The sequence below is a fragment of the Struthio camelus genome, chromosome 2 (genome assembly GCF_040807025.1).
Source record: "Struthio camelus isolate bStrCam1 chromosome 2, bStrCam1.hap1, whole genome shotgun sequence".
Lineage (NCBI taxonomy): Eukaryota > Metazoa > Chordata > Aves > Struthioniformes > Struthionidae > Struthio > Struthio camelus.
The window spans coordinates 137,873,110-137,900,541 of NC_090943.1; the positions used below are offsets into that span (position 1 = coordinate 137,873,110).

The window sequence follows — 27,432 nt, forward strand, 5'->3', positions numbered from 1 at the left end:
TGCCTTCAAATTACAGTTCTTCAAAATATAGTTCTCTGATGTTCCCTCAATATAGTCCCTTCACTTCAAATATCAGAGAGAACACATTGTTTAGTTTCCAACTGTGTCTGCTATATATGAAAGGCTTGTGTGTTCTTGATATGTAGGAGTTAGCTGCAACCTACCACTGCATGAGACGTGGAGACTAAAGTGGATCGATGCCAACAAAACTATGTTATTGATATAAAACTAATTCAATGAAAAGCCAACGTAAAGGATTTTAACGATAAAGATGTGGTTCAAAAATCCAAGAATATGGAAGAACACTAGAAAAGGAGAAAGATTCTGGAAATCTGTAACCATTTGTATTGCTGTGGCAAAAATCCTGCAGAGATATCCTTTTTATAGTATAAACTCTTACTGTGCAAGCACGGAAAGCAGTGGCTGATAGTGTGGAAGTGCTTTCAACCTTGAGCCTTGGCCAAGAGTGAGCCTGCTGCAAATGTCTGGATATGGACTTGATGACCTTGAACTGATAATAAAGGTAATAAAAATATTTGCAGAGCACATGCCCACCAGTTTGAGCAATGGCTTATAAAACTGGGATGAGAGGTTTCGGTGCCTCTCCGAGAGGGTGCACCTGACACAGCTGTGTGTGCAGGCTGGATGTTAGGCACACAGCCTGCATGAAGCTGCAACATGTTGTTTCACGCCACATCAACTATTCATGTCATCTTTTGCTTCTGTATCCAACGCTGTGAGTACTTGAGGATGTACTTTTTAGCTGTTATCTGGAGAGAAGCTGTGGCAAAGCAGTGGTGGAGGGGAGCGGAAAAATGTTTTCTCTCAAAGCAAAGTAGATTCCTGGAGGCAAAGCAGTGACAAACAAATTACTTGTCTGCTATTTGTGCCTTCCTGTTGCTCTGGATTAATTTCTCTGTGGAGATAAAATAAGGTTCCCTTAGAGCATACATAGGCATTGGCTTTTCCCAGCCAGGAAGCTAGGCTCAAAGGCCCCCAGAACACCCTGAACAAGGAGAAGCAGCTGGGAACTGGTGTCACAGCGAGGAGAACAATCTAACGCAATGTTTTTTAAATTTGCGGGTACATAATTTCTCATTTTCCTGCTTTCCATGGACTCTAAATTATGTGCAAATGAGAGAGAACGAAAAGCATATAGTCTCATTCATGAGGTCAGGTCAGAAGAAACATCTATGGCATCAGGACTTCAAAGACATCAGGACTTCAAAGGAGAGGTTTAGCAAATGCCTGCTGGGCTGCTCATCATAACTGTGGTAGGAGGGAGTTCAACATAACAAGACTTGTGGGCTTTTAAAGCTATGAAAGGTATGTTTGTGACTGAGTAGCTGCCAATTACTTCAAACATATATTAGTAAAACTGAAATTAAAAAAAAAGAAAAATTGAGGTTTAAAGAGATTTCAGCTTTCTCTGTTCAGTAATGCATCAGTGGTAATCCTTTGTAAGGGTGAATAAATGCTGTAACAACTGGATCACGATTCTTTTGTTTAGTGGGTGGGTAGCAAGTAAACTATTCTCAGGGTCTTTCTGTGTGAGTAGCAGCACCCAAATCCTGTGTATGGTGAATTGAACTTAAAAGGACAGCAATTTATTCAGCCAATTTATTTACTGGCTGTTTGGGATCTTTTGAAAATCTTAACCCTGTGACACATACAGTTGATGAGCCTTGTGTTAAACTTACACGAGCACAATTTCAGGGAATATAAGCTATCAGATTTAAATCATTGTACACATATGAAGCAGATCTAACTGCATGTGGAGAATATCTACTGCAGTGTAATGACTATATTAACGTAATGAAATCATATCAGTGAATGTTTAATCATTTCAAAGGAAGTTTTCATGATGTCTGTTCATCTTGGACCTGTAAATAGGGAAAAGAAATATAACCATTGAGATCTCTTCTTTAAGTCTGACTTTTTCCAAGTGCAAAGAGTGTTTATGAAGCTAGCTCTGACAGTCTCTTGCTATGATGACTTTTGGCATCAAACAAAGCAGGCACACAGCTAGAGGGTTAACAAGACGAACTGTATGGGAAATTGTTTGGTGACAGTGCTAGTTTGTACCTGTCCCTTTAATGGTTGCTTCTGTCATATAAAAGCGTGTAAGCAGTCAGTTTGCAGGAAGAGTGTTGGGTATAAATATTTAAATGGACTAGGATGAAGAAGTGCTCCGTTCTTAGAACTGCCCTGGGGCAAAAGCAGGAAAGTACCAGCCAATCCAGCCACACGTGTCGCAGACTAAAGGGTAAAATCAATCCCTTTGCAGAAGGCCTGCATGCTGATCTCTGTGGCATTGATAGCCACTGGGGAAAGAGAATAACAATAAAGTAGTTTGGCAGAAATCCTTTACTTTTCTGGCATGACTTAAGAGGGGATATGTACTGTCATGCTAGATATCAGGTTGAACACTTGAGTCTATTGGAAAGCTAAATCAATAAATATTTGTAACTTACTATCAAAGCACTGAATAGCTATGTGGATAGTTCCAGCCAATAGTCTGGAGAAATAGCTGTGGGAAGATGATTGTGGTGTAAATAATCTGGGACATTCTTTATCTACGGGCTCCTGCTGCTAGGAGAAACATGTTGCAAGATGTTCTATTTCATTTTGTGTTTTCCTGGAAACAAAGCATTTTGTCAGAGAAGTTTGATCTGTTGTAGGACTTGTCTGCTTGGATAAGTTATGATGTAAAAACTAAACTGTAAATTTAGCACTCCCTTAGTGACTCCGTTTATTCCCACCACACTCTTGCTATATCAGAGTAGCCTTCTTAATACATTGCTATATGGTTAGAGTACCAGCACAGGGAAGTAGTGCCCGAGAACATTAGAAGGGCTGTCCTTGCAGAAACTGAAAGTTCATTTGGTGCAGGAATGGATCTCCATCAGTAGGTAGCCCCAGATAGACCGGACCAGTATAAGGGCAGGATAATCTTGATAATTCCTGGCATCCAGTACAGTTTGGAGACTTTGGGAACCTATGGAGTTTTATTTCTGTTTATACCAGAATCTTTCTCTAGTAGTCCTCAGGTTTGACTTGTCCAAGGCCCTTTTGAACACAGCTCAAGCTTGTCACATCGTATGTCAGAGTCCCGCAGCTTAACTGCTTCTTGTGTGAAGAAATTGTCTGTTTAGTTTTTGTTCAGTTATTAGTGCTCTGTAAATTGAGACCTTCAGCTTCCATTCTGGAGCCGTTTCTGTGTAGGTGCTACTACGACTCTATCCAGGACAGATGCTGCTAGGTAGCCTCGACATGACAGAATAAAGTATGGCATTGAGACAAAGTTATTCCATGTAGAAGAAACGCTATAGCCATTCAGGCCAGTTTTCCAAGGCTTTAATCTGCTGTTTTACCTTTCATCTATCAGCAATTGCACACTTGCTCTTGCCATTTTGCAAATAAAAGCAAAAAGTCAAGATTTTTTTTTTTAAGCTATGAAATATTCATAGAGTAAGTAAAAAAAAAAAAAAAAGCTGCATTGGTCATTGAGTCAATCGTTGTGAAGATCGATACACAGGTTTTCCAGAAAAATTATGCTCATTCATTGCTCTTTTTAGGTCCTGAGAGATACCAGAAGTTCCAATCCATACCCAGTAAAGAATACTCATGGTTTCATGCACAAAAATGCAGGAAAACACTCTTCTCCCCTGTATGATGAAGAGTGGTCTTGAACTATTTTTCTCTTCTCCTAAAGAGCAGGGTAAAGGAACACCAGATGAGTTGGATTCTTTGTGTCTCATAGTCCTTCTGTGCTATGTTGTGACTTCTGAATTTTCCAAAATATTGTCAAAAGGAAACAGAACTCTGTATTTTCAAAAGCTTCAGTGAATAATTTCCACAACACTTGCGAATATTTCATCAGTATTTTTTCCTGAAGTTCACTCGGTATACGTAAATCCTTATGTCTTCATGCAAAAACAGAGTATCCGTAAGGATAACCTCTATAGAGGTTAAATCCAATGCAGTCATGATAAAACTTTTCCATTCTCTAGTGGTGTTTTAAAGGGTTTTTGTTTTAGAAGTTTTTTAATTATTTAGCCTGAGTGCCTCTGTCTGTGACAGAATGTTTAAATAATGCAACAGCAGAAAAAGATCAACAACATCCGTAAAAACAGCAATGGCCCAACTGGAGAGATTAAATCAGTATCATGCCACTCGGCCTAAAAAAAAAAAAAAACACCAACCCAAACCAGCTTTTTCTCTCAAAAGCCTAGATAAATGTAAGGAGTCTCATGATCTTTCAATTAAATATTTGGTTTATTTTTGACGAACGAGAAAATGAAGTCCAAAACTGACAATACTTAGTGGAGGCAGTTATCTTAGTCACTCTTTTTCTCGTATTGAAGGTGCTGCTGATGACAGACCCAAACCCTAGAAGGGAATTATTCCCTCTAGGAGGAGACCTTGAGCTATCTAAACTAGTGTCAATGTTGACAGCACCTAAGATGCAGAAGTAGCCCTCTGGCACTCAAGGCACTGATATGTCCTGTGTTGGTATACCACATGCTGCTTAGCAAACTGCCTTGTCCTACCCGTGCTTGAACTGCAGGGAGATGTGGGGTAATGGGATTTGAGGGCTTATGGCCTTGGCCATAAGTCAAAAAAAAAAAAAAGAGCAAACTTTAAGCTTTACATCCTGTAACCATCCTGCAAGCACAGATTTTTTTGTCTAAAGAGGAAGCTGATGGCTTCAGCTGGGAGCTTTGCCTTCAGTACAGCTTCACTGAACAGAAATCATTTGTTATGTCAGCAATAGCCCCTCAACAGGTGAGGGATGTTGGCGGGGGTGGGGTGGGGAACTAAGTTAGAAAAAATGCTTTTCATGCTGAGTGCGTGCTTTTCTACAGCACTCTATCTTAATAGACTCATCTATGGGCTTTACAAAAGGGTAATGATGAACTGAGAATTAGGGAAAAAAGACCTTAATAGAGTACTTATTCAGTGAATACATGTACGCCAGCTGGCTGTAACAGGCTTAAAAATATTGATGCCTGCAAGGAAACCCTCTCTTGTCTGGCTCTAGCTATGAGGAGTTTGCTGTCTGAAAGAGAACAAACATGTAAACTTGGAGCTTCCTGCAGGGAGGGAGAAATCCCTCACCTGGCCCATGGCCCCTCTGCCCCCAATGTTGGTCCCAGGCACACAGTGGGGGCTCAGGTCCATGACCCCTTTCCTGTGGGGCGAGGAGCTGTGCTGGGACCACTGCCAGGGGACAGGATGCCCATCCTGACCCCAAGGGGCAGAGAAGATTTGCCCTCCAAGAGCTGCCCTTTTTCACCTTGTTATCTCCATGGTCCGACTTTGCAAGGTGGCGGCGGCAGGTGGGCTGAAGCTGCGTGACCTCCTAGTTCCTGCTATGGGAGTGTATGAATGGCAGCGCCTGCAGAAGGAGGTGCTACTCAGCCCCTAGCGCAAACCGCTGCCTGGGCTTATGTCCAATGAGATGTCATTGTCAAAATCATCATTTGCTGCTTCTATTTTTTAAACAGTTCTTTCTGATAATAATGGCAAGCTCAGACCTTGGCTTTGGTAGCCAATTTTTTTTTCTTCCCCCATCTGGATACCTCCTTGGAGATGATATGTCCCAGTAAAGAAGTGTTTTGGATATTTTTATTTGAGCACCTGCTACCCAAGACAAGGCTGGGAGCTGGCTAATTCCCAGCGCAGGGATCAGCGTATGTTTCCAGCTGAGCTACCAGTGCCAGTCTGCAGGCTGGGGTTGTCAACAGGGGATCTTTCTTAGAGGGGACAGAGCAGCACTCCTTTAGCAAACAAGGGACAGGTGATGGGGAGACACCTTACTCACACATGGCTGCACCAGAGAAAGCAAGTGGGAAGGCCTTTAACGCAGTGGATATAATTTAGATACCTCAACATGGGTGTCAAGCACAACTTGAGATGCCCTGGAGTGCCCCAGTCATGCCAGGCAGCTCGTGCAGATGTATGGGATCCTCCAAGGCAGCTCAGGTGTTACTCAATGCTGATATTCAGGCAATTGAATTAAACCATAGATTAGTCTAAAAGCCTAAAAGTCAAAGTCTGCATAGCAATAGTAGAAGTGACCAAAAGACCTATAAGGCACAGACAGAACAAGAGCAGACATTTTGGCAGAAATAACAGTGACCTGCCTGTGAGGTCATGCTACATCCAAGTATTTAAACAAGCTTCAGTGGCTCATGGCAATTTTTACAGGTCCTGAAATTTTGAAAAATATAAAACTGAAAAACTCTTTGAAAACTTTTATTGGTATTTGTTATTTTTTTCTCACTTTCAGGCCCTTGATAATCAGTTTTGTTACTAACAGGAGACAAGCCAGAATGTACAATTTAGATTACGAAATGACAACAAGCAACTGGGTCTACACCATGAAATTAACTCAGATGATTTAAATAAGCTTCGGAAGGATAAATGCATTCTCAGAAACCAGAATTTTTATTTTTTTTGGATCCATAAACACAGAAAATAAGTTTCATTAAATCTCATGATGTTCACTTGCAGGTAGATAAATCACTGAAGCCTTCTCTGTTCAACTCGTAGCAAGTCCAGTAAGTACCTTCCACTTCCTTTTTTGACTGTGAATTGTCCAAACACTAGTGAACTACAGCACGATTATGAAGCAGGGCAGGAGCTGGGATATGGTGATCGCATAATCTCTCCTGTATTCTGGTGTCTTCTTGGGAAGTGTCTGTCCTTTCCATAAAAGCTCAGATTCTGCTCTGCAAGAGGAAAACGTCACAGGAAAATGTGTAACGACAGAAATGCAAAGGATTCGATTTAAACCCCCCGAACTAGTGGAGGGTTTCCTGCTGATTAGCATGAGCTTTGAGCCTGGGTACTATGGGACGCTGGTTTGGAGCTGGGGGTGATCAGAAGCCTGTGTTATCAGATTACATATGTGCAAACTTGCTGGTTTCAAATTTTTCTTATATTTAAGAAGAACCTACAGCTATTTTTTTCTATTACAGTCTTTCAGCTCCTTCTTTCATCTATGCAAACGGTTTCGTGAACTTTGAGAATGGTCCTCTGCGCATTAAAATGTATTTGCTATTGAAATGTAATTAAATTGAACACCAGCTTGAATATTTTTAAAAGGTCACAGTCACTGAAGCAAAACACACATTGCATATATATATTTTTTGAACTGTTTTTTTTTTAACATGGGATACTGCAAGAGATGGACTATGCTGCAACAGAAATATCTAGAGAAAAATCCAATTTTTTATCACTAGAAGGTAAAAATCATGCTTACATCTTCTACCTATCTATCACAGGTGATTAGAGGAAAAAAAAATCAGAAAAATGGTAATGATCTTGTTTTAGGAAAGTCTCAGGGCTTTTAGTGATATTTTGTCTGCCCGTGGGGTTCCAGGAGTATCTGGCGTGAGTACGTTGGGGGTTCAGTGAAAGATGAGGGCTGGGAGCACAGTTCTACAAGTGGCTGAATGCTGCAGCAAACGCTGTGGCTGTGGGACTGATGTGAGTCTCTGAAGAAATCAGATAAGCAGCCAGGCATGCTTTGGAAATGAACGATTTTATGTCATATTGAGGTGATTCTGTTTACAGTTGTATCTTGTCATTTGGCTACAGTTAATGTATTTAAAAGCTTAAGTCCCATCCCAATTTCCCTTTTCCCTAGCTTTCAACTATTTGTTGATATGAATATTCATACAGTTCTAAGCACACTTCTATTTATAAATCAGTAAACCAGTAGAATTACATGAAATTTGACACTGAGGATTCTGGATACGCTCTATTCTACTCTGCGTTCAGAGATGAAGAAGATAGATAAAGAATTACACACCCAAACTGGAAAACCGATACAGTAATAACATAACATTGGAGAGCTAATTGTCCTGAACGTATTGCTACTCCAAGGCGCAGATACCAAGCCTGAGAGGACTGGAGACTTTCAAAGCCGTCTGTTGCTTACGCTCGGAGGCAGATCTTAGAAGGCTGGAAAGGCGCTGAGCCTTTCCGTGTCGGGGCCTGAAAAGCACTTAGGGCTGCAGGCTTGCAATCGCTTCTGGGCACCGGAGTTCAATTGTCCTTAGAGCTCAGGTCACGGATCCATCCGTCATCACATCAGAAACAGAGGGGGTTATTTGTTTTGTATTTAATGACTGCCAACTCCTAGCTCATTAACTTTAAGACCAATTCATCCATCCATCCTGTGCCTATTATATCACATTGATTTTTTTTTTCTTCTCCCTTCCTCTATCTCCTAACACAAAACAGAGGTGATGTTGTAATTATTTCATTCATGGTGCTTAATTTAAAACTTAGCTTAATAAAAGGAGCTTATTATTTTCCACTGTAGCTGATGCAATTAAAAATCTAATCTTTCCTACACTCAGAGGGGAGAGGATTCTTGTAATTTGCATAAGTTTACATTGAAAAAAAAGAGGGCAAAAATTGCACAGTTCCATGTAGGTTAGGATGTGAAAAGCATTAACTTTTTATTTCTCATAAGGAAAAACCGGACCTGCAGTGGTATATGATCATTCACTGTCAGCAGAGGTTATTCCGGTTGCTGCTCTGAGTTTAGAGAAAACTATCCAGCAGGGTTTCAAGGTGCTGGATGTCTTCCACTGCTCCTTCACTGCCATTACAGGAGATGCTCAGCACCTTATGGACCTTGACCAAACTGATTGTAATTAAGGACCTGGGTCTGTATCTTCCAAGGCATTTAGTCATTTACCTCCTATTGTTTTGTTTTAGCTATTTCTATTTGGAGCAGGCAGAGTATGAAAAGAAACATGCATGAGCTATGCCTAAAAGAAGCAGCTGACTCTATATTAGCCCCTAAATATGTCATAAACATCCATCCATAAGCCTTTTTCTGGAGTAATATTACTTTTTGTTTTTATAAGGAAGTCATTAACATCCTTATACTGTAAAACAAAATCAGTTAAAAATTAAATACAATAGGGCTTTGTGGTGCCAGAAATGACTGAGTTACAATTTATTAATTTGACAGACTATCGTCTAGTTTGTGTCCAATTCTGTAATTAGAAGCTGTGCAATGTAAGCGTCTGATAACAACAGAACATCAATATGCATATGGCCGCACATGCAGAGTGTTCCAGTAATTTGGGAAAGATGATGCTTAAGTCATCTGTGAGGATGCTAGTGAAGGCAGTCGGGGAGAAAAGCAGCATTTGTTTCCACAGCTGTGAGGCTGTTCGTTCATCAGTATGTTTTCATTCTCTGAAAACAGAGAAACGATGAAATGACGCATTTAAATCTGAGTACCTCCTTAACTCCTGAAAGAATATTTTGCACAATCTGGTGATATAGATCATGGGTAAAGAATGATATGACTTGTAATTTTTAGGCATGTTTGTGAAAGGCAGAACTGAATATATTTTTTAGTAGACAGCTGCAAAATCTGGACAGTTCTGTCAATATACTTATATGCTTCAAATACAAAGAAATTGAAAATATTTTATTCTCATTTCCAGTCAAATATTTTTATTCTCTAATCTACTTAGAAACAAAAATCATGCTAAAATCATTAACTTGACAAGAGTGCAACAATCTGGGCAACATCCTACTATTGGGATTAGTACTTCTGTAACTGAAGCACGAGGAACAACAGAATATCAATATGTGTGTTTTGCCTGTGTTTTCTCTGCATTTTCATTCATTTCTGCTGCTGAGTGAGACCCTCCAGTTGCTATGAATGTCCCTTATAGCTCAAAAAAACCCAAAATAGCATTATGAAATAATTTAAAGTTATGTAAAGCGAATGTGAGTGCCCGAGACAGTTCTACATCAAAATTTTACAAGTAGAGCTAAAGAGCGCCTTGTTGATTGATGATAGCTCTTGTGTCTGATGTGGCAGCAAAATGAGTGGTGCTGAATACCTTTTCCCCCCAGTTCTGCACAACTTGTGCTGCCATGGTTTTCTGGTAGTGAAGGGGGAGGTCATCAGAAAATGAGATCAAGAGTGCTTGGCTGCAGATTTGCAGCTTTCCTTATGCCTGTCATAAAGGAACAGAAAACATGGGTGCTGTGCACCGCAGAGCCTTGAGTCTTTGAATGACCAGTAGTCAAGTAGCACAATCACAGACTAACAAATGGACATTTTAATTCAATTTGTTGTAAAAATATGGGAGGAGGTATAATACAGAAGATAGATAGAATATTTCCATTCAAATAAGTACTGGTAAGAGTTGTTAATGTCATTAGAGAGTTGCTGAGAGTGTATAACTAGTTTTCTCAAGGGCAGAGGAGCCAGCTCTCCTTTTAAACATTAGCTCACATTTGTCAAATAAGCAAGGCAGCTCTTGCCATCTTTTTCAGAGTGGATTTTGCTGAGCTGAACAATCCTGAATGGCTGAATAGTGCAAACAGCAGCTGTGGTGGCTGAAACCAAAGCAGCTCATTTAGGCAGGAAGCAGAGGACACTTTAGAAAACTAAGGGCTTCTTGTAGTGTTTTATTCATGAGCAAGAGCTAACTTGGGAAAGGAGGGGGGATTACATGGGGAAAAAGGAAAAACAGGAAATAATGTTATTGGAGGACGATCTTGACAGCAGGCAATGAGGACTTTTGTGAAGGCTGTGGTCTGTCCTTAGTTCTCAGGAGATGTATACACACGTGCCACAACACTGATTAGCGCTGATGGCAATTTGCGTCCTTGACATGATGCCTTAAAGAGGATCTAGGGCACTTTTACCAGGGTAGACTGAGACAGGCTGGATGTGTACTGCTGTCTTCAGCCTATTTCTATACCCACAGCCACTCATCCCCATGACCTATCCCTCCGTTTGAGGAAGAGGCACCCAGTATTGCGCGTCAGCGCTGCTGGAGTTGAGTTTGCTGTGCTTTACATCTCCACGGGTTCCTGGGCCCTAGCGGCTCATTGAGGTCTTGGTCTGTGTCACCATGGGCTGGGAGCCTTGACGTGGTCATGGCTCAGTTGCCGATGGTCCCAGGGGCAGGGGCAGAGAGGAGAAAGGCTTGAGATCAGCCCTTCCTTGGATAGCTTGTCCGTCTGCCTGTTTAGCAATCCCTCTCCAAAGTTACGTGAACGACAGGGAGACAGAGCACACCTCTCACACTGCTGGGAAGAAGGATAAATAGTTATCTATGCTAGCTATCTACAGGATAAACAGAAGTGAAAGGGTTTTGGTGAGCTTTAAAAACATCTCAGAGTTCTCAAAGCTGATTATGTTGTCAGACTTATCAAAGTTTTTAGCAGAGAAATGGGTAGGCAGCAAGATTAGGGTATTCACAAGTTTTCCAGCAGTTTCTGTCAAAACGAACATTATTTTGTCAACAGAAGAAACAGTAATGCCTATGTATTGTATAGAAACATGACTATATATTCCCTCCATGTTGCAACAACTTTGGGATAAGCAAAGTCCAAGAGCACAATTGCTTAATCACATATATTTTAGTTGCAATAAATTGGTCACATTTTCAAAAGGCCTACCTAGGATTTTTATGGATCTAAATGATATTCTTCTTTAACACCTTAGGCATTAGAAACGCCAATTTCTTTAGAAATCAGGGGCACTTAGGCACTGAAACCACTTGGGCTAATTTTAAGGTTATTCTGAAATGTACCTAAAGCCAGGTGTTCAAGTTGGCAAGTACATCCATAATTTTCTTAATATATTTACCTAAACAGGCATTTTGAATGCACGTTTTAGGTTATATTTTTACAGTGTCCTTGAAATATTCGATATGTTCTAACTATCCTTCTCACCATCCCCCCGATTCCACTCCATTAATTGCTTTTACCGTTGTGTAAATAGTTTATCTTTACTTTTTAGGACAGGAATATATTCCTATTTTTCATAAGTATGAAGCCTTTCCCTTGTTAGGAAGAAGATGAAGCCAGTAATCCAGAGGTTACCTGGGATGTTTGTCTTCTGATTTCAGGGCTTCTTTTAGATCAGGTATGTAAACTGCATTTTTCATAGCCCTGATTAATGCTCTTATCATCAGGACCTTGGTCATTCTTTTACAGAGAAAGCAAGGAAATCTGCTCTGCAGTGTGGAGCTGCAAATTCTTTATTGATGACAAATGGTGTGAGCATTGACGTATTGCTGCTAGCAAAGTTTTGGAATAGAAATTTTCAGGCAATGCACTGGAGAATTTCCAGGCCACTGTTGTAACAATTGCTACCCCAGCATTGCCTACAGCCCCAAAGTTTCTTCTAACATGTTCTAATGTGCTGCACAGGCGAGATGTCTTACCTCAAAGGATCTTTCTAGGAAGTGGAAAAGCAGTCAAGGCGGCAGGAGCACAACTCACGCAGTAGCTCCCTGCTAAGCAGAGCTCAGACAGCTGGTTTGCCAGGCTTTGACTGTACTCATTATGTTATTTTGCTGTCTACAGGAATTACTGGGGAAGCCATACAGAGTTATTCCTCACAGAACTGAGAGGAAGTTTTGGACTTCCTCTTACAGCTGAAGATTCTTCAGGTTGCTTGTGCTATTATTTAATTAGCGTCACCTAGTAAAAGGCTTGTAGGAAATCTAAAACATCTCTGAATAGTGCAACCTTTGCCTGTGCCATTGTAAATGCGAATAACTGTCTGTCCTGATGCAATATGTCTATTTTTAGTGCCATTAATCTTATGTGTTGTCTCCAGGTAGGATGCCTTCCCATGCTGCCATGTTGGATGTACTTTATTCATAATCTGGAGCCTAGTAAGTCAGGAATTTACATTTCAGTGAAGAAGGTCAATGATTAAAATGAGAGACAGCGTTAACTCTTTTTTTCATACCTTCACCTCATTGATGAATAATGCCTAAGCCCAAGAAAAGTCGTGTGGACTAACTATAATAGTCGCAGCCAATAGCCACCATTTAGACACTGTTACTGTGTTTGCATTATGCCTCTTGGACAGATCTCAGCTAAGTGAAAGCTAGTATAGTTGCTACACCAGGTTTACCTTACTTTTGGAGCCCGATCTGGTGTAAAGTGAATATTATTTTCCCCTTATAAAAAGCAATCCTAGAACATACTTTCTGGCACAGTAAGTATATGCCCATTAGATCCCCAAATGCAATGGGTAAGGTGCTCGTTAGGATAGAAGGAAATCTTTTTCCACTCTGTTTGATTTCGAGCAAGGAACTGATCTCAGATGTTCTACATCCTAGGGAAACGTCCTAGCCACAGAGCTCTTGAATACTCTGAGATGAACCTGTCTCAATCTCTTCTTCTGGAACTGTCCTGCTCACTGCAATGAATATGTGAACTTAAGTTTGCCACTTCCCAGGGGAATGTCTCAATAAAAAGGCTATTGGGAGAGGATCATTTTCCTCCTAGAAACGTTTTAAGACAATGTAGATAGATACACTTTAATTTAGAAAACGCAAGATGTTTTATTTGACATCAAATAGCATCTGCCTTTAATGACTTCAAAATTGAGATGAGAATAATGAATATTGCAACGATGTCATATCTGAATATTCCAGTAATAGTTCTGTATGTTCTGGATTATTTTTGGCTTTCATGAAATATTACAAAGACAATATATTTATAGAGTAAGAAACAGAATCTAAAATGCAATTCTAAACAGCATTCTGGGGTTCTGAGCTGAAGAAAGCATAGCTCAATGACTTTCTGGATCTTTATTCCAAACTGAAGAAAAAAAATTAATATTTTTTCCCTCACTAGCTAAAACATCTGCATCAGAAATGCAAAGTAATTTTGCTGTTCTTTTGCAGTTAGTTAATCAATGGTAAAAGATCAGAGAGCTACACAGCTGTCTGTGGTAACCAGCCAGAAGTTCTCATTATGATTTGTTTTCCCCCTTTTTAACATACTGTTCTGCTTGAAGTCTGGCTGTTATTTTGGCTGCCTATCTAGAAAACTCATTAGAAAATATTTTTCTTTTGAGAGTATGTATGTCAGTCAGTCTTAGAAATATTTCTTAAAAAATTGCTAGCACAGAGTTTAGGATTGGTCTGTGCCATTGTATAGATGTTCATGTGTTGGGGAAAAGTGAGAAATGGATGGTTTTAGAAGTGAAAGGCAGTTGGGAACACTGGACTGATGAAGTCCTGCTTTACCATGCAACAACTGAGATCTGTTTTATGTATTTTTGAGTGATTTTTGTGCTATTGACAAAATAGAAAGGAAGATCAGTGCAAGAGAAAGATCTTTTCATAAATTGTATGTGCATTTACTGCAGTAGAAATCAGGAACTAAAAACTCTGCCAGTTATAAATAGGCACACTTGCGGTTGATTATGAACTTCAATATAACTATGACATTATAATTTTAAAAATACAGATAAGTTTAGCAACCTTATGAGGGATCACACCAAAACAAGCATGCTGATTCTGAACTGTTTCATTAGAGAAGAGTCGTTGAGGGAAATAAGCTTGAGTGAAGCAGCTGTCATTACAGCATCAGCACATCAGTCCCTGAACGAAACAAGAAGGGAAGGAGAGACAAAGATTTTTAAAACTATGATTAAATAGTCTACTCATGCAGGTAGAAGTTATGTGATCTCAGCAAGTATCTTGCCAAATACAGTGAGATCAACCTGCTACAATCAAGGAGTGTTAAGAGTGGGCAAGTTGGAATGCCAAAAGGAGAACAAAGAGAAAATTTGAGTAGCATGAAGCCAGAGATGAATAAAAATGACCAGATATCCATCCTGTAGTGACTCGCACGCAGTAAGCCTGCTGGAAAATGGTACGACTACAGAAAAAGTGACATCAGTCATCTGAGATGATTTCTTTGCATCAGTTTTTACCAAAGAGATTGTCCAATATTCAGACCTATTTTTTCCGTACAGATGACGTATGGACAGGACTGTGACATGAAGAGCACGTTTTAAAGGAGAAATATGCAGCTGGGTTTCTTTCAAATGGTAATGCAGATCAGCAGGATCCATTCTAGGTTTGGAAAGTGAAGAGACAGGAATGATTTAGTAATACATACAGAATAAGTAGCTGTGAGCATTTGAAACTCTTAAAGTGGAGAAAAAACCCATCAATTTTACCCTGAAGAAGAGCGCAATGAGCTCTGTGGTAGTCTAAAACTCTTGCATTTTCCACAGAGTGGATGTTAAGAGTTTTTTCAGAGGCCTACTACCTTTATTGGGGTCTCAAGAAGAGTGGGAGATCATTATGAGTATATAGCAGGAAGCTTTTACTGTGTATGTACTGTATTGCTGGACAGCCATGAAAGCAGCTAGATGCAGGGTGTGTTCCACAAATCACTGTTTTACACTTGCGTGTTAGCACTGTAGTAGCAGTAAGTCTGGTCAAGCTTTTCCTTGTTTGCTGTTTTTTTCTCAAGTGTACAGTTTTTTTCTGAAGACATGTTGTTTTAGTTCTTCAGAAATGTCACACTCAACCAATTTTTGCCATCGCTCTTGGACTTAAGTTCTGTTAAATTATTGAAAGCTGGCTAATATGATATTTCATAGGAATTTCACAGAAACAGCCTGTTTTCCAGGCCTGTCTCATCCAGACTATCCTTAAAGAGAGTACGAACCTACATCCTAAAACTATTCTCGCCATTTGCCTGCATATGTTGGTAGAACTGATGCTTTGGAGCAATTACTAGAGTCTAAAAGTCTCAGCACAGACAGCTAAGACCTGTACTGCAGAATGCACCCATTTTTCAGCTGTTATCAGCAGGATGATCTTTGACATGAGTTATATCAGTTCTGGTAATTTTTATTCTGAGGTGTAAAAGCGATAAATTTGACTTCTTAAAATAAGTGTGGCTTATTCAAATATTCATTCCCATCCTAGTGAATTCCTGATATTAAATCAAGTGTTTGCTATTGCACCTTTTGGTTTCTACAGTCAAAAAGATTTCTGATGGGAAATTTCCAGCTGCACTCTGGGACATTGTACCTTGTTAAATAGCTATGTTATAATAATTAATTGTAATAATCTCTCCCTACTGATAGATTAGCACAAGATAAATTCCTTCCCCTCTTGCTCTCTATTCACCCTGTTCGAGGCTGTTAGACAAACAACTTGATGTATTTCACCAAAGACATTTTTATTGATACCCATAACCTCCATGGCATAAATTGCATACCCTTTCCTAAAAAAAAAAAAAAAAAAAAAAAAACAGGAAAAAAAGTAAACGCCATTTCCAAAATGCATTTTTAAAATGTCTTTGTCATATTTCCAAGTGCAATGCCATAATACGGTCCTCTCCCCTGCTAACAGATCTTTGGCAAAAAAGCTTTGACTGGCACTCTCTCAGTGAATACCCCTTCCATTGCTAGTATGACGAGGTGAGGGGCTCCAGGTGATCCCTTGGCAACTCCTAACATCATGATAACACCTTGGAGAGTTGTTTATGGGTGAGATGCCCAAAGGCCATTAGCCCTGCCGAAACCACTCTCAACTCCAGACAAAATTTAAGGTAAAAATAAAATAAAAAGTTTAAGAAAGCCATTCCTTCTTTTAAAAACAAATGCAGAGCAATGAAATGATACCAAACTGCTACCTCTTATTCTGGATTGACTTCATTCCCCATCGTGGTCCTGAGCCTGGGGAATGGCATCCACCAGGAGCCATAGCTTGTGCAAGGTGAGGATAGTAATGGTAAAATGTCCCTGCCTGGATTCTTCTATTTCTAGTTGTCTGTTTGCTTAGTTGGTTTGTTGGTGTTTTTTTTTTTTTTTACCCTGTCATACTAATGATGCTTTAACAATTCCTTGATTCTTTTTTTAACATACCTTTGGCTGAATATAGGTCTGGTAAGTAAATTTTCATTAGTTAGTTACACTGAGTAGTTATCTTGACTTCTAATGCAATTTGAATTATTGCATTTGGATGGTACTTGGCTTGAGTCAAACTAGTTCATTTTTCAAGTTCATTTTTGAAACTTTTCCCCAAAGAAGCATGCTGTGCATGGCTTTTAGTGAGAAACATCCTAATTACAAATAGAAACACAGATATATCTTCAGAAAGGAAATTTTACTAACCTTCTGTATATCACAATGCAGTAAACCTCCTTTCAAGTGCAGATATAAATGCATCAATTACAAAGTAGCTGTTTTGTCACAATTTATGAAGTAGATAAATGTGAAATTAAATCAAGTGTGTAGCTCACCTGTGTAAGTTGTCTTCACTGGAGTCTTTAATGACTAGCTTTCACAGATGAGATGCACATTATGTAAATCATAGGTGCTATTCTGTCAGGGTGCTACCAACCTTCTTTTTTCCCCTCCTCCAAAGGCCACATTTAGTTGGTCCAAAGAAGTGAAATTGTTGTTCTGACAGCATAATGCCTCTTCACAAAGGACATCATAGGAACAAATTACAGACCTGTCATCTTCTGAGTCAATTTTCTTGAGTGCCTCCTGCCCAGTCTTGCTGATATTGCAGAGGCTCTGTGTAGGTCCTGCAGCAGTGGAGCCACTTGTCAACGGACAACCTAGAGTTTATCTGTGTTACGGGGACTGAACAGTGGTTGGGGATGGAGTGGAGCAGGATTAAAAGATTTTGAACTTGTGAATATGTGATGTTTGAGGGAAGGTAGCCTTTAGCGATCCTGCTAATAGAACAGGAGTAGCTCTCTTACATATCCCATGTAATTGCTTCTCTCCAAACAGCTACAAAAAGATATTTTGAATTTTTTGTTTTGCTTAATTCAAGCATACAGAATGAAATAGCAGATGAAATTCTACTCTGTTAAAGGCAATGACAGAACTCTGGCAGTGAGAAACTGCAGCAAAAAGAGCTATTTTCTGGAGGAGTGAGATATTGCCCCAAAGTAACTGCATGCAATCTCTTCAGTATTCTTGCAAGGTTTCCCTGGTAAAGATATTCCCTTCTGAGAATTAATTCTGGAGCAGAACAAAGGTGTAAACATCTTTTAAATTTTTTCCGCCAAGACTGGATGCTAGATTTTCTGTGTGCTTTTTCACAAGAGAAGTGCCAGTTTTATCTTCTAGTACAAGGTAGAAATGTTTTGTATTTTGGCATTGGGATAGATATGAATCGGGGAATTTTATCCTTCAGGAAAATCTTGCTGGGTGTCACCTGCTGACTGTTCAGTCCGGCTGTTGCAAATTTGCTCTCTTCTGCTTCTCAAGCTGGGAAAAAAATGCCTGACTTGCCTGTGTCTCTATGGCTTCTAGAAACCCAAAGACTCTAGCCTACAAGCTTTCCACATGAACCTACTTCTTACTCATGCAGATAGGTTCATTAGTATTAGTGGGATGAGCTGCATAAGGAAGGTTTACAGTATGACTGTTACAAACCACCCACATGCATGACAAAAGAGTTGAGAGAATCTGTAGATCTGGCAAAATTTTCTTGGTCTTGCAGCTGTAAGATTTCAGCTTAGGTGATGCCTGTTCTACATACATATGTGTGCATGCTACCCTGCCACTGACACACTCTGGGGCTGAGCTTTGGGATCCCCTTTGCCTAGCCCTTGGGTCATGAGGAGAGCCTAGGGTCATGAGGAGAGCCAGACCTTTGGGATGAGCATTGATCCCTTTCTCAGGATGGCGTGGCCGGACTGACAGAGGCTTGTGCAGAGACTTGCAGTTGGGCAGGTAACAACTGGCAAGGTGGCATCTGAACCCCTCCCTCCAGCTGCAAATTGTCATCTCCCAGCTGAGCTCACATCTGGCTCTATGCTTAATTCTTTTCCTACCTGTGCAACAAAGGTTTTAACCTGTGTGCTAAAGTCTTGGTTAGGATTTTTGAAATCAATCTTGCTACCCATTTGGTCCCATGAGACTTTCCCTTCCCTTACCTAACCTACTGTGCCTGGAGTCACACCCACCAAGAGGCATGTCTTAAAGTAAATTGACTAAAGGTACTGAGATCTTTCAGAGGTGACAGAAAGCATCCAAGCACACAAGGACAAGCAGTATCTGTCCACAGGGAAAACCTACCACAGACACACTTATCATTTCTCTGGAAAACAAGATTTCACTTTCAAGTGTGGAAGAGGCTACCTGAAAGTGTTCAGGATCAATCAGTTTCATAAGGGCATTCAAAGAGGTTGAGGCCTAGATCTTATCATCCTAACTACATCACAAATAAGAGGTGAGGAAAATATTCTCCTCCTGAAACAATAAGTTAGGGTCTCCACTGCTGTACTATCCTTGCTTCTTCCAGTAAGTGTATTATGAGCTTCTGGTAAGCTTATTGCAAAACAGAAGACATTTGTTTAAAAATGTTATGGAATAGCTCTATGTGCTGATTAATTTTGATCAGTTTCACTGGAAAGGAAGTTCTCTAACCAGCCCATTTGATATGGCTAAGGCAAGACTAGCTGAGACAAGGCTCAGAGCTATCATCTCCATCAATACTACCTATATTTACAAGCTTTAGAAAGCTAGTTCTTTCAAGCTTTTTTTTTTTTTTGAAAAACTCATTTTATTTGAAATTTACCTGAGATATAGATTTTAGAAAAGTTAAAAAGAAGCTTAAATCTTTTTTTTTTTTAAGAAGCTTAAATCTCTGAGTTATTAGACTGATGAAATTTTAGTAGCCGTTCTTGTTTACCTAGGTGATCTTCTCCAGTTCTACCCATTTCAGAAATTTAAATCTTTAATCTTAACAAATAAAATGTTAAAAAGCTCCTATGTGGGATAAGGAGCTCTTGCTGCACCGGTGCTCACTCAGTAGCTTACCACAAGCCTCCCAAAACCAGAATTACTTGTTGTGCCATTGCACAATAAGTACTTTGGAGCTCTGTCAGACTACCAAAAAGTCCAGTCCAAGTAATGAGCCAGATCCCAACTCCTCCATTAGACACCATAAGAATAAAGAACAAGGAGGTGATCTCTGCTCAAGGTGCAGAATCCAAGTGAACAGCTGCCAGAGAGGAGCCACAAGGACCCCCATGGATGTTCAGCTTGTTAGTCGCCTGCTCTAGTTTTGCACCACGTCTCTTTTAAATTAAGTATTAGATGAGCGGTAAGTACCTCTGGAATGTGATGAAAACGAAGGTATAATTCATTTATCCTTTATGGGGAAAGTTAGAAATTTCAGAAATTAATTTCTACCTCTTCTCTATGGCTCGCTGCTTCCATCTCCTGTGTCATTTTGAGGATTACTGCTTTTCCCTCTCTGGTTGAGTTTCTTATTACGACTTCTCTTTAGTGTCTTCATTTCCTCGCATGAACTGTGTTACATTGAAGGCTGTTATACGGAGTTTTTCATGTAGATGTATTAGGGGTAACTACTGCAGATGCCCAGTGTTTATTTTGCAGGAGATGTCAACAGGTATTTATGTCTGGAAGAAGTTCCATCAAATATTTTGGTAAATACTTTGGTACATTTGGTACTTTTGTAGATTTAGAATGCAACTGAGATTAATTACAAGTTCTATAATCACTCAGAAAAGCTGGAAAGGATAACAAAATCTTTATTAATTTATTATCTGTGAGCAGATGGCTTCTGAATTCACTGTCAAGTGGGAGCAAATGCAAGCAGACTCAAGCAGACAGAAAAGGCACATTGAATCTGCATCTTACTGTGAACAGTGTTTTTCCTCTTGCAGCCGATGAACCCTTTTATTCCTTTGTGAGAAGATTAAATGGGAAGATGGTGATCGAGGAATCCAGAATGTTTCATTTTGCTGACCTTGCTCTACTGGCTGCTCTACTACTGTCCTAAGTTCCCTTCTGAGGTTCTGAATAGGATTATGCTGGGATGCTCAGAACTTGATGAAACATTCAATATTGTGCCTTAACTTCTCTTTCTGTATGGCTAATCCCTCTCCTCAAGAGCTTACGCCTAGCAAGTGTGTCATGGCCAAGAAAAGCTCAAGAATATGCAAGGCCCATGTGATGGGAGCCAAACATCAGAGTATGTGTCTAATTGGGAAGCTTTCTTAGGACAGTCTGGCTTCTGCAAATGAACATATTTCTGGTATCAAAATGATCCGATCTCTGGTCTAGCGGTACTAACTCTGTTGCATGAAATCCCTGAATTTTTCTTGCCACGAAAACAAAAATATGTTCTTAGAGCACCATGAATTGTCAGCTCCTTGCATTTCTCAGTTTGTTCTCCTTTCTTCAGAAAATTGATCAAACATTTGACCACGAAATTTTAACAAGCATTACAGTACTGAGAGGAAACGTTTCAGTTGCCTTTCAAGGTAAAACTGAAAAAAAAAAGAGCATGGAACAAGGTTATCCTCTGCAAAGCTAAAGCACTGGTAACTTTTCAAAAGCATAACAAATCATAAGAAATTCATTTTCAGGCAGAGAAGTCAGATTTCTTCATTTCAGTGGTAAATGTTTGGTTCAATTTTTTGATCTACTTCTCTCGTGCTGTTTGTTGCCAAAAGCTTTCTTTCATCTATGGACCTCTTAGTAAGCATCAAAAGCACTCTGGGAGGAGAGTTCTCCTCCTTTTTGAGGAGAATGAGGGTATTTTATTGTGGCATGTATACTGCTAAGCTTTGCATAAACTTCAGAAAGAAGGTGTAAAACCTTCTGCCAAAACAGTTACAATCTATTTCTGTCTATATTATGTCAGGAGTTGGTAGCCTAAGATTAGGACTTTTTGTTCAGGCCCAGTTCCCTTTTGGCTTAAGTGAATTTTAAAACGCTTATGATATGATATGATATCCTTATAGCCTGAGAGTCACTTGTGGTCTGGGAGACTTCAGGAAGAAGTCCTGAGAAAAGACTAGAAAACTGTTAAAAAAAATCACCCTGACATTCCCAAGCAGGTGCACAAGTGTGGGGAGGAGTATGGAAGAAGGAAAGAGCATAATGACATCAGGTAATGAATGAACATTCTAAATTCATCTTAATTTTCCCTAGTTGTAAGTGAAAACCACCATACCATCAGAGCACAGGATGGCATCTGAATTATTGTTAGAGCAATCCGGTGGTTCTTCAGTTTCAAGAAAACTGAGGAATACTGATGCTGGGCACGCCTTTTACATGTTCTTCTCTATGACAGTTGGATGGAGGAAACTTTGGCAGGTGTGCTGGGCTGTACATCGTTTCAGGATTTCCTCCTGTAAGACAGCAGCAGCTTATTATTGAAGGATGTGACCACATGGCAATGGTCTACAGTAGTTACTCTTCAATAACCTTTTCAAAGTTATCTGTGTTCAACTAAAGTGAAAAAAGGTGCCATTTGCGTGTGAAACCAGAGTGCTGGCATTGGCCGGGCAGGGGCTGGGTACTGATTACTTAACACACTTTCAGTTCACCCTTGAATTTTTTTCCTTTTCTTAACAATGGCTTTCCTAGGTAAGCAAGCCCTTGTTCACTGCCACCGAGACTGCTATGCTAAGCAGCTCTAGGATATGGCTGATGAGAAAGGTGAATTGAAATAGAAAGGTGCCACTTGAGCTTAGGTGTTAAATAGTGGTTTCTGGAAAGCCATTTCTACCCTGGATTCCTCTGTCTGTGCTCAGAAACTTTACCCCCTTCCCAGTTCATCCACCTTCCTAGCACTCTGACACAATATCAAAAAATTCCAACAAACTCTCCTGTCCTCAGCCTGCTGTGGCATGTCTCATGTCCTCTCACCCTAATCAATTTTTTTTTGGTGATGAATACTTGTGTTTAATTTAAAGTAGGTGAGATTTTGTACATTTATATGTTCATTGTCTGCAGTACTTCTATCTTACCTTGTGACTGTTGTTTCCTACCCTAATGGACATCTTGGTGACAGAGGCTCTTCTGCCTCAGTGACAGCATCATCACAGACCCTTTCTTTTGTAACTATTTTAGTGTTGGTGAAAAACGAAGATGTGGGAGAATGGCTGAAAAGCAGGTTGTGTTCAGATCTCCAGATGAGTCTCTATCTTCAATTTTGTGACTTAAAAAGCAAGAGTCATCACAACCTTGTAGCAAACAGAGCTTCCACGATTGGCCGTGTGGTTGTCTTAACAGAGCAGCATAGTCCATGTTCTCTATAGAATCACTTTTACAAGGATCAAAAATAAGAAGATAAAGAGGTAGGCTTGTTTCTAAATTCTCTGAGTCATGTCTGGACAATGAGGTAATCGATGAATAAAGCTCTAGTTTCTCCCTTTGAGACCCTCTGTCCTGGCAGCAAAAAAATTCATTCCTCTAAAATGAATCTGCAGAAAAAAGGGCATGATCTTTTATATCTCAAAATTGTGCAGAGGCTTTGAAAGCTTAAATTAAAGTCCTTGTTGTGTCTCTGGTTTACCAGACTGTAAAGGCAGCTCTCCTATATCAAAATGTCTCTCAAAAAAAAAAAAAAAAAACAGCCTTTTTCCACCCATCCAAATAAGTGTTTAAACCCACCAAGGAAGTCGCTCCTAAAACGTCATCAGTACGGTGTTAATCCTGATGAGACAGATTGTTTAAAGGTAATGAAAGACTGCTAAGTTTTTAATTTGCAGAGAAAGCTGGACTGGTCAAACTTTTGAACTTTTTTTTCAGTTGGGTCAGAAAATGTCAACCAAACCGTTTGTGAGTGTATGCGTGTAAAATAGAATAGTTTAATCAATACTTGCCCCTAAAGGCTTCTAAAGTTCAACCTGCAAATCATGGTCAAACTCAGAGGAAGAGAGGTTACTTATCCTTGAATAACAAATAGGCTTGTGGGTTAGCCTGTCAGCTGTGCCTAAAACTGTTTCCTTGGGCTTTTGGGGCAGGACAAGGGCTGACTGTGGATATTTTGTTTTCAATTTGCTGTACTGACTGAGGTAATGCTGTTTTGATCCTCTCTGCAACTGTACCATTTTGAGATTCCTCAAGTTAGGGGAAAATAAACAAAATGAGACCAGAGAGTCATATACTTGCTTGTGCTGATAACTGTCTGGTTGATCTGGAAGGGAGCAAATGGGTGCATAGATTAATCCTACATGGATTTAGGGTAATGTCTTCAGCAGTTCACAGTACAGGCAAGTGACTCTTGGTCACTTTTGGGTTCTTGGCTCTATGTCTTCTCTGGGCCTGCAGTTGTATAGCATTGTGGTTGTTCTCCTGATCGTTTGTTCTTTTAGTAACGATCTAAGAAAATTTCCTTCTGACAATATTTTCCTGAGGTATCCTGAGCTTTCATCTCTGCCTACAGTGGAGAGCCAAGGATGTCTCTAGGCTGGAGATGTATCATATATAATGGGGTAATGCTGGCTCCATATTGACAAATGGACTGATCCTGGTAGTGCCTCAGCCTCAGAGCACAGCTGCAGCTTTGCAGCAGAAGCAAATACCCAGGTGGGCAGCCTGGTCCATCCCAGCAGATGCAACACGTGCCAGCAGCCTATGTGTGTTGCACAGGTCAGATCCCTTCTTCGGTGTTTCACTGCCTAAGATATTTTATTTTCTCCCCCAGTCTGCCACTGTTGGGCAATTGCAGGTGGGAAGCTCTCCCCACTGGAGACAGATGCTGCCTGTGGGTCCCTTCTCACAGAAGAGAAGTGCTCCAGAAATGAAACACTTAAGTCCTGCAAATGCTGAGCGGGCTCTCTCCGCACAGGGATGCCCCTTTCTATAGCAGGGTTTTACCCTTAGTATACATTAATGTATAGCCCACAGTCTTGATGCATCCTGCTGGACTGGAATGAAAGATGTTCCTTATTTTTGCTTTGTTTTTTGTTTCCTTCTTTTCAGTTTGTCTTGAACGCCATGGTTGTAAAGATCTGTTGGTTAAAACTATTGTGTGCATTTCTTTCATGTTGCCTTATTACTTTCTCCTCCTTGAAGAAAGGTGAAGGGAAACCCGTCTAAAAAAGGAGAATTTCATAAAGCTATAATAGAAAGTTATGTTACAATTTTGAAAGCTTTAAATACACAGAATTCCAATACTTAAATGCTACAAGCCCTTGGAGATTTACTGATGATTTATTACCTCCTCCTTAGACCAAATACCAGTGAAATTGTATCCTTGGCTAGCTTTACTGTTTACATAAGGATGTTTTTAAAGACACTTACGCTCGGGGAAATGATGGGAATTCACTGTGCACCTCAGAATAGGATAATTCTGTTTTAATTATAGATGGTATTTCTTCATTACTGGATGCCCAGAAACACTATAAAGATACCTGATTTTCATATTATTATAATTAAAGGGAACACAAAATAATAATAAAAAAACTCACATAATCACAACTTAGAGTTAATGTCTGGGGAAATATTTTGTTTACTAAAAAAATTGAAATATCAGAAATGAAGCTATAGCATCTTAAAAATAATGAATTTATGAGAAGAAAATGTGATTGGATGTCACTAGTTTCATTTTCCTGCATCTATTTTTTTCTGTACCCCTTGCATTTCCGTTTCCTTTTCATGTGTTAACTGTACGACCAGTCCCACTTCAGTAAAAAAGATCTGGGGTTAAACTGCTTCCACAGCAGAGCCTTAGATTCATAATTACCACTTAAGCTCCTGTGCAGTGAGAGGCACAGCTTACAAAAAAAAAAGGTGTCTAGTTTTTAGACATCATCTTTAGAATGCGAATGTAATGGTCATGCAAATAGTGTTCTTAGTTAGTTAAAATATAGTGGTTTTACGAATGTGCTTTCCCATTTTCTGCAAATAATATGTTGGCTGCCTATGTATTAATGTGTGAATTTACTATTTTTATGAAATCTGTAGCACTAACATTTTTGTATCTAAAATAAGAATTTATTTTGAAGTATTTCCTAAACTGAATTTATTTTTACTCTTTTAATTAGATTTTATTCTTCTCAGATTTTCCTGATGGTGTTTGATTACTCATAAGAACAATAGTGATCTGTATATAATTCTGATCTTTGATTACTGTCATTCTATTTAGGCTTACAGGGATATTGGCAGGATAAAATCACATATTTTTAATTCAAAGCAAGTGAGGTGAAATTTTGGATAGAGAAATGCCTCTGCTCTGTCTCCCCAATTATTTCCTATTACTCCTTTTCCTAGAATCACTTGTAGGATCACTTGTAGGATTGCAACCAATTGCAGGATTGGGGATTTGGTTTATTCTGTCTTGAATGTATTGTTTCATGAGAAATTTAGCTCTCTGTCTGGAACTTAGACTGCCTAAGGAACACTTGTGTCTTATTTTGCTTTTTTCAGAGACAGATAAAGCTTTTCCCACACAGACCTTCAACAACAGACCTTCACCAAGTAAAGCAGGCATCCTGAGGAGAATTCGATTGTGTTATGAAACACATAGGTATGGTGCCCAGGAGGTCTACCTGGACATTAGGTAGATCATCTTAATTTTGGCATTTTTGATATTCAAGGACTGAATCTGGCAAATCAAACAATATTCTCAGAACTTTTTTGTATGGAATTATTATTAAGATTGTTATTTTATTACTATTATCTTTAATTTTCATTGGGAGGAAAAATTGTCCAATATTGCTGTCTCCATCTGTCCCACCAAGCAATTCTGAAACTCGGGTACGTGCCAAAATGTAGTGGGGGGTGATGGACAGATTGATGTGTTTTATGGTGCTTTTATGGCTTTCTAGGAGGGATAGGCCAACAAAGATTCTTCCCAAGCTGAAACCTCTGGGGGAGAGTACTGGACAAGCAAATAGATTTAGTTTCCATCGCTCACTTCAGTCAGATTGAGCATTCTAGATACCAAAAATTCCTCTGTGTTTTAGATCTATCATAGCTATCGTTAGCAAAGACTTGCAAACTGAACTATAATTGATGAGGCTTTTAGCGTGCAGTCTGTGTTGGTGCTTTAACATACTGGAAGTCCTTCTTTGTGGTTCAAGTTGCCTGAGAAAGCCACTTATTTTCTCCTACTGTTCTTCAGATGACAATAGAAGAACAGTAGAAAAATAAAAATCTTTTCCCGGCACTTGTTTTTGGGTGAAAAAGCTTCCTTTTAAAATTCTTTGGAAATCTTGGGCAGTTTTAATTAAAAAACAGATCAATGCAAAACAACAACAAATGTCAATTCAACTTTTAAATATATTTCTCTACAGCAAACGGAGAAAAACAGGCTTTCCTAGTGAAGAATTCAGAGTGGCTAAGTTATGCACGGAATTGGGATTTTTCTCCCTAGTAGAAAAAACAAGGAAGGTGAGTTCTTTTAGGATGAAGTTAGTGTTTATGACTTGGTCAGGTTGGCTTTTTTTATTCAAAATGTTAAAACAAAAATTGAAAGAAGTCATCAGACTTGACTGTGTGTGTCTGTGTGTGTACAGCAAATGTAATCCACTTGACAAAAATCCTCCATTTTGAGAGGCAGAAGAATTTTTGACCTTCCTCTAGGAAATATCTGAAGTGTGTGAGAGGGGAGAAGAGTTCTTCTCTTGCTTAAGTATCAACTGTGTGAATTATTGATAATATGAAAGATCAGGCTGCATTTTGGGTAGTTATGACTTCTAAATATTCCTGAAGAGCAATTAATTTATTAATTGATTTTCTGATTGTTTGTGTTTTGGAACTGTTATTTTGACTAATGGAGAAAATAAAGCTGTTGATTGCACACTGCCATTGTTGATCTAGTTTGCTAACCAAAAAATTTACCTTAATGTAACTATAATTTTGAAAGT

At 39.5% G+C, this 27,432-nt stretch overlaps 1 long non-coding RNA gene across 1 annotated transcript; it reads left to right on the forward strand.

The window, feature by feature from the left end:
• Positions 1–596: 596 nt before the first annotated feature.
• LOC104143198 (uncharacterized) lies at positions 597–27,163 on the forward strand. The gene is made up of 4 exons (XR_693874.2): positions 597–736; positions 6,520–6,566; positions 25,991–26,090; positions 26,860–27,163. It is a non-coding gene; the product is annotated as an uncharacterized lncRNA (long non-coding RNA).
• The last annotated feature ends 269 nt before the right edge of the window (positions 27,164–27,432 follow it).